Raw genomic sequence first — 9,152 nt, forward strand, 5'->3', positions numbered from 1 at the left:
TGCTAATAATATAATGAGCCACGCCCACTGATTCCCACAGCTACGGTTTTCACCCAATCGGGCAATTGCAATGCTGCTCATTAAAACTGCTGGGCTGGTGCCGAATTATTTTATATTTAGCTGTTAATGTTTTATTTTTAGAATGGAATGTAAGCACATGGGTCAGATGTGATCTGCGAGGTCCTGCAAACAAATGGGCAAAATCAGGTAAGAAAACCGCTATACCTTTCAAAAATAGTTAATTTGTAAATGGCTAAAGGACATGTAACCTGCAGAAGATAAATATGTCCGTGTGTATATTTATATCGTATCACAGAAGCTAAAGTTAGAAGCTCATCTGATGTGTGATGCTGCTAATTTGTTAATGTCTGTCCTTTAGAGACTTTGCATATTTTTCTGATGTGAATGCCATGCATTAGGCCTGTTATATTGTTTATCGTTCAATAGTCTCAAAGATAACATACTCTGTGTTTTTCTTCGTAATCGCAAATGTCACTTAAATGTATAAACCCCTTAATCTTCTACGTCACTGTGACGTCACCGCTCTAGCCTGAGGCAAAACCTAAGGCAGAGCTCATAAAAGTTTGAGGTTTTGACTTTAAAATGTCTTCTTGTTGGGTTTTTGGCTGCCAGAATAGAAGGAACAGAACTTTTGTTTCAAAACTAAAATTTTACCGGATCCGGGCAGACATTCCTTCACAGAAATCAAGAAGACAGTTGTGGTTGAATGCAATACGACGTACAGACTTGACGGAGATGATCATAAATAATGCTCGTGTTTGCAGTGCACACTTCATATCAGGTAAAATAATCTATGCATATGAAATGGTGTGTTGGTTTTATCTAGTAAATCAGCAAGTTTCTGTTTTCTAGGTGAAAGTCGCCAACCTTCAGTACACTAACGTCAGCAAGTTTAAATGTTAAACAAACATACAGCGATAGATGTGTGCGCCATCCTTTGAATGGTCTCTTAGAATAATACACATCGCTAATCCTAGTTAGCCCAGCGATAGGTTACATTAAAAAATAAGCCTTGACAAAATTCCCCATACCACCAAGATTGTTTAAAGCAGTGGTTCTCAAAGTGTGGTACGAGTAGCACTAACGTTAGTTAGTTAGCGCCTTCTAGTGGTACGCAGAGGAATCACTAAACAAATTAATGTTAATACATTTTAATTTGGTCTTTTGAGTAAAGTTGTTTTTTGGTGTTTCCATTTTAAATAGTACAGTTTTTGTTTCACTTTTGGTACAACACATTTGAATTTATAATTTTTAATTATTTAACAGTATGTAAACCGTACAGTGTTAATGTTAAAACTGAGTATTTACAATGTTGAAGTGGCTGACAACAATCTGGCTCGTATAAAACTGTGCAGAGCTGTAGCTGAATAGTTAGGCCAACTATGCTGCTGAAATTTTAATGTTGGTCGTTATGGTAGTACTTGGAGAGCCAAATATTTTCTAAAGTTGGTATAAAAGGTTTGAGAACCACTGGTTTAAAGAAATGGTATAAAATGAAATCCTACTTTTTAAGAACTTTTTCAGTAAACATTTCTTTCCCCTTGTAGAGTCATCAAAGATCTAGCTTATTCTTGGCAAATTGGTAAGGAGTTGTTCATCTGCTACATTGCACTGTCACTTCTGGTAGAGATGCATTGACCAATTGTTATAGGTTTTGATTTCACTTGGTTTAATAAAAATTTGATTTTATTTGATTTACAAAATACACTATACATTTAGGATTCTGGGGCTCCAAAACACTGCTTGTGAATAATTTAATATTGCAAACTTTCATCTGAATACATTAAGTGTTTAATGAATAGCCTTGTGCACTTTTTCCAACCCCACTGTTACTGAACTGTAAAGTGAAAATATTGTATGTGATTTGTTTTTCTTTCAGTTAAAGATATTTAACAAGCTGATATTGAGTATTTAGTAAAGGACCATACAGAAAGCGCACACATGGGAGAGAGAGGACTGCATCAGAAAGGACCTAGAGCTGGGACTCTTTCAAGGATCACCCAAAGCACAACCACAAAAACGAGACTGTTGGTTGTAACACTTTATCACAATTTGAAGAAACCGTTCTAATTAAAATATTAAATGCATTTCATTCAAGGTAGGGTTCTTCCGTACAGAATTAAGGTGACTGTCAAATTTAGGGCCACCTCTGGCTGTCGACAAATATCAAGACTGGTCTTGGACCACGGATTCTGTTGCAGGTTCCATTCTCAAACAGTTCCGTATTTTCACTGCACAAATGTACGCATCTCTTGTAATGAGACCCATTAGTATAACATGTTTTCACATAAACCATATTTTTTCACCAAAATAAAAGCAACTTGTTTCAGTCAAAAAAAGTACAGGGGTTTCTAAGTACGTGGGATTGTCTTACAAGTGCAAAATGTGCAGGATTTTTATTTTTATTTTTTTTTGTATTTGGATGGTTGTTCTACAGGTTTTTAACAATACATCCATGCACAAACACTGCAAGCTAAAGTTTGGGATCATATTCATCAGTTTTTTACAGAATATTACCAAAATAAAACTTGTTTAAAAAAAAATTAGCATGTGGTAGTTTGAGGTTGATTGTAAAGCGATTGCTGCCAGTTATTTCATTATATATATATATATTTTTTTTAAACCTTTATGAATGTACAGGGTTGATCTAAATGCGAACTAAGTCTAATTGAACGTACAGTTGTGTATTCACCCATGTTGAAAAGGTATACGATGGTGAAATTATTTCAAAATATTAACCTTGATCCAATTTGCAAAATCTAAACATAATTCAATATTGACTGGCTTATGGACATGATGGAACCCGACGTCTATTCACTGTTTAATCAACGCTAAAATGCTGGCTAGACCTGCTAAGTGCTGAACACGAACCAGCGCTCGGTGAGGTGGGAGTCTGGCACTTTAACAAGCAGGTGATCAACAGGCTCCATAATATGATGTGCAACTATTAAACACTATCTCACTTTATTGGGGGCTTTTTCTCATTTGGAAGCATTACTCAAAGCTGTGTCCATTTATTTTCTAACGCAGTAGTAAATGGTATCTCTGTGTTAAGTTGAATACATAAAATGGGGAAGGTAGGAACATTGTTGAACATAATCTTAGCAATAAGCCTACATTACACTATGATGAAGAGGTGAAATTTTTTATGTTTAATGTTAGTAGGGATTAAATATCCAAAAAGGAAAGGGGTATTGTACTTAAATATCCTATTAATTCATTTGGCCAGAATGATCTGTGATCAATTAGTCTGGTCTGTTTTAAGTTACCATTGATTGGGTGAAAACCATTCAAACATACTGGCTTCGGGAATCAGAGGGCGTGGCTCATTATACTATTAGCAAAACGCCGTTTTTCATGGACACCAAAACGCCGTCAAATACGGCGTCATTGACACATTTTCGCACGTTTTTCACGGCGTTTGTAATCACAACGGCGTATTTCGCGGCGCAAAAACGGTTCAAAACGCCGCATTTTACGGCGTTTGGCTGTAAACGCGATTCATCTATAGCGTAATTCTATGGCAAGCCAAAAGGGTCAGAATTACGCTATAGATGAATCGCGTTTACAGCCAAACGCCGTAAAATACGGCGTTTTAAACCGTTTTTGCGCCGCGAAATACGCCGTTGTGATTACAAACGCCGTAAAAAACGTGCGAAAATGTGGCAATGACGGCGTTTTGGTGTCCATGAAAAACGCTGTTTTTTACGCCGTTAATGTTGCCACAGGACGGCGTAAAAAACGCCGTTTTGGTTGCACAGAGCGCGCGTCATTCAGGGCGTTTTGCTAATAGTATAATGAGCCACGCCCACTGATTCCCGCAGCCAATATGTTTGAATGGTTTTCAGCCAATCGATGGTAACTTAAAACAGACCAGACTAATTGATCACAGATCATTCTAGCCAAATGAATTAATAGGATATTTAAGTACAATACCCCTTTCCTTTTTGGATATTTAATCTCTACTAACATTAAACATAAAAAATTGCACCTCTTCATCATAGTGTAATGTAGGCTTATTGCTAAGATTATGTTCAACAACTATCCTACCTTCCCCATTTTATGTATTCAACTTACCACAGAGATACCTTTTACTACTGCGTTAGAAAATAAATGGACACAGCTTTGAGTAATGTTTCCAAATGAGAAAAAGCCCCTATTAAAGTGAGATAGTGTTTAATAGTTGCACATCATATTATGGGAGCCTGTTGATCACCTGCTTGTTAAAGTGCCAGACTCCCACCTCACCGAGCGCTGGTTCATGTTCGGCTCTTAGCAGGTCTAGCCAGCATTTTAGCGTTGATTAAACAGTGAATAGACGTCGGGTTCCATCATGTCCATAAGCCAGTCAACATTGAATTATGTTTAGATTTTGCAAATTGGATCAAGGTTAATATTTTGAAATAGTTTCACCATCGTATACCTTTTCAACATGGGTGAATACACAACTGTACGTTCAATTAGACCTAGTTCGCATTTAGATCAACCCTGTACATTCATAAAGGTTTAAAAAAAAAAATATATATATATATATATAAAATGAAATAACTGGCAGCAATGGCTTTAAAATCAACCTCAAACTACCACATGCTAATTTTTTTTTTAAACAAGTTTTATTTTGGTAATATTCTGTATAAAACTGATGAATATGATACCAAACTTTAGCTTGCAGTGTTTGTGCATGGATGGCTTGTTAAAAACCTGTAGAACAACCATCCAAATACAAAAAATTAAAATCCTGCACATTTTGCACTTGTAAGACAATCCCACGTACTTAGAAACCCCTGTACTTTTTTTGACTGAAACAAGTTGCTTATATTTTGGTGAAAAAATATGGTTTATGTGAAAACATGTTATACTTATGGGTCTCATTACAAGAGATGCGTACATTTGTGCAGTGAAAATACTGAACTGTTTGAGAATGGAACCTGCAACAGAATCCGTGGTCCAAGACCAGTCTTGATTTTTGTCGACAGCCAGAGGTGGCCCTAAATTTGACAGTCATCTTAATTCTGTACGGAAGAATCCTACCTTGAATGAAATGCATTTAATATTTTAATTAGAACGGTTTCTTCAAATTGTGATAAAGTGTTACAACCAACAGCCTCGTTTTTTGTGGTTATGCTTTGGGTGATCCTTGAAAGAGTCCCAGCTCTAGGTCCTTTCTGATGCAGTCCTCTCTCCCATGTGTGCGCTTTCTGTATGGTCCTTTACTAAATACTCAATATCAGCTTGTTAAATATCTTTAACTGAAAGCAAAACAAAATCACATACAATATTTTCACTTTACAGTTCAGTAACAGTGGGGTTGGAAAAAGTGCACAAGGCTATTCATTAAACACTTAATGTATTCAGATGAAAGTTTGCAATATTAAATTATTCACAAGCAGTGTTTTAGAGCCCCCAGTTACACAGTTTTAATTAGAATCCTAACTATATAGTGTATTTTGTAAATCAAGTAAAATCAAATTTTTATTAAACCAAGTGAAATCAAAACCTATAACAATTGGTCGATGCATCCCTCCCAACTGAAGTGACAGTGCAATGTAGCAGATGAACAACTCCTTACCAATTTGCCAAGAATAAGCTAGATCTTTGATGACTCTACAAGGGGAAAGAAATGTTTACTGAAAAAGTTCTTAAAAAGTAGGATTTCATTTTATACCATTTCTTTAAACCAGTGGTTCTCAAACCTTTTATACCAACTTTAGAAAATATTTGGCTCTCCAAGTACTACCATAACGACCAACATTAAAATTTCAGCAGCATAGTTGGCCTAACTATTCAGCTACAGCTCTGCACAGTTTTATACGAGCCAGATTGTTGTCAGCCACTTCAACATTGTAAATACTCAGTTTTAACATTAACACTGTACTGTTTACATACTGTTAAATAATTAAATTAGAAATTCAAATGTGTTGTACCAAAAGTGAAACAAAAACTGTACTATTTAAAATGGAAACACCAAAAAACAACTTTACTCAAAAGACCAAATTAAAATCTAACATTAATTTGTTTAGTGATTCCTCTGCGTACCACTAGAAGGAGCTAACTAACTAACGTTAGTGCTACTCGTACCACACTTTGAGAACCACTGCTTTAAACAATCTTGGTGGTATGGGGAATTTTGTCAAGGCTTATTTTCTAATGTAACCTATCGCTGGGCTAACTAGGATTAGCAATGTGTATTATTTTAAGGTGAGACACTGCAGGCAAAAACACTGCTTTTTCAAGCACCTGTCAATTTTGAGATTTTGGGCTTTTTGGTTTTTCATAAAATGCTTTTTCAAACTAGTGGAAGGAAAACATCCAAAAGACACTGTTAAGTATTTCCTTTATAGCACTTTATCTGTGTCAATAGATTTCAATTACAATACATATTTTTAAAGGCCGTTTTCTCAAAATAAGGGTTTTCTTCAACACTGAGCCATAAATCTCCCCTTCAGTAGCACTTACACACACCAAACTTGACATTTTTATTCCTGTCTATATTCTGAAGATTTTTACAGAGGGATTTGTTCATATATATTTTCCTTGATTATATACAACATTTTATTCCCCCCAAAATTGTGAAAATATATTGTTTTCTGGCTGTTCAAAGTATTTTCTGAATTATGGAGTGACAAAAAAGATAACCAGAATTCCCTCTGTAAAAACATTTGACTCTAATATGTCAAAAATTAAACAAAATTTGAAACTGACTTCATTTAGTGTTCAGATTTTTGTACTAGACATTTATGCAAATTAGCACATATTTCATTAAATAATGCCTCATTTGCATATTTAAACATAACATTTTTGAAAACTTGTATTACAAAAAATGTTTGCAATAATCAATGTATTCAATCAACTCTGTACATAAGGTGATAACTATTAGTTATTTTTTTTGCCCTATTCACCTGCAGTGTCTCGCCTTAAGAGACCATTCAAAGGATAGCGCACACATCTAATCGCTGTATGTTTGTTTAACATTTAAACTTGCTGACGTTAGTGTACTGAAGGTTGGCGACTTTCACCTATAAAACAGAAACTTGCTGATTTACTAGACAAAACCAACACACCATTTCATATGCATAGATTATTTTACCTGATATGAAGTGTGCACTGCAAACACGAGCATTATTTATGATCATCTCCGTCAAGTCTGTACGTCGTATTGCATTCAACCACAACTGTCTTGATTTCTGTGAAGGAATGTCTGCCGGGATCCGGTAAAATTTTAGTTTTGAAACAAAAGTTCTGTTCCTTCTATTCTGGCAGCCAAAAACCCAACAAGAAGACATTTTAAAGTCAAAACCTCAAACTTTTATGAGCTCTGCCTTATGTTTTGCCTCCAGCTAGAGCGGTGACGTCACAGTGACGTAGAAGATTAAGGGGTTTATACATTTAAGTGACATTTGCGATTACTAAGAAAAACACAAACAGAGTATGTTATCTTTGAGACTATTGAACGATAAACAATATAATGGGCCTAATGCATGGCATTCACATCAGAAAAATATGCAAAGTCTCTAAAGGACAGACATTAACAAATTAGCAGCATCACACATCAGATGAGCTTCTAACTTTAGCTTCTGTGATACGATATAAATATACACACGGACATATTTATCTTCTGCAGGTTACATGTCCTTTAGCCATTTACAAATTAACTATTTTTGAAAGGTATAGCGATTTTCTTACCTGATTTTGCCCATTTGTTTGCAGGACCTCGCAGATCACATCTGACCCATGTGCTTACATTCCATTCTAAAAATAAAACATTAACAGCTAAATATAAAATAATTCGGCACCAGCCCAGCAGTTTTAATGAGCAGCATTGCAATTGCCCGATTGGGTGAAAACCGTAGCTGTGGGAATCAGTGGGCGTGGCTCATTATATTATTAGCAAAATGCCGTGAATGACACGCGCTCTGTTCAACCAAAACGGCGTTTTTTACGCCGTCATATGGCAACAAGAACGGCGTAAAAAACGGCGTTTTTCATGGACACCAAAACGCCGTCAAATACGGTGTCATTGACGCATTTTCGCACGTTTTTTACTGAGTTTGTAATCACAACAGCGTATTTTGCGTCGCAAATACTGCAAATGCTCTCTTTTTTCTTTCTTTTTTTTTAGAACTTATTTAATTTAGTTATTTAAATAATGTATATTACATTTTATTTTATTTTAGCCTTTAAAAAGTTTTAGCTAACAATACCAGCACTGCCATGCAATTGTATTATGTCACCCACATGCACTTCTCTCTGCTGTTTAAAAAAAAATCTTTTTTTAATATTTTATTTATTTAAGTGACTACAAAAAAGTAGTAAAGAGAAATGATAAACGGTTTGATTTTATAATTATTTGTATGTTGTTGTTGTTATTTCGTTTTGTTTGAGAAACGGAAAAAATAAATTAAGCTAGGTTTTTTTCGTGGGTAAAAACAAATAAACTTAGACTATGCATTAATAATTATTTTACATGCGTGGGCAGCTTCAGGTCCATTTTAGTCTGATTATGATATATTATTGACTATAGATTGGTATCTTTACCTGAATCGTGTCCCACTTTACCATAATGTGAGCAAGCTAATGCTGCTGTCGCCGCGGTCCTGACATAAAAGAGAATCTGCACTCTGCTGAAATTATAAGAATACACTATTTTAAATGTATTGTAATATTTTTCACAATACCGACTCTGGGCTAGAAATGTTTCTTTATTTGAGTGACTCAAGTTTGATTTAACGACAAATCTAAATACAAACAAAAAGAAATAAAGATAAATGATAATTTGATTGTAGTATTATCATTATTATTATTATTATTTCGTTCTGTCTGAAGAATGGAAAAACGAAAATTAAGCTATATATCAGACTAAAATGGTACTAATGCTGCACACGCATGTGAAAGAAATAAAGCATAGGCCTAGTCTAAATACTATTCACAAATGTGAAGTGGGCTAATTATTTAGTATTTGTGACATTCCATTCAAGTCCGAAGTTAAATAGGCCTATTTTAGACAAGATCAGGAAATACGATTAAAACTTAACTTTGAACCTCTTATGCTGTCCAACGTAAATTGAGCTCTTGGTTACATCGTAATTTGGTAGCAGATGGGTTGGGTTATATCATGTTATTTGTCCCGCAGT

This window comes from Carassius carassius, chromosome 34 (assembly GCF_963082965.1).
Source record: "Carassius carassius chromosome 34, fCarCar2.1, whole genome shotgun sequence".
Taxonomy (NCBI): Eukaryota; Metazoa; Chordata; class Actinopteri; order Cypriniformes; family Cyprinidae; genus Carassius; species Carassius carassius.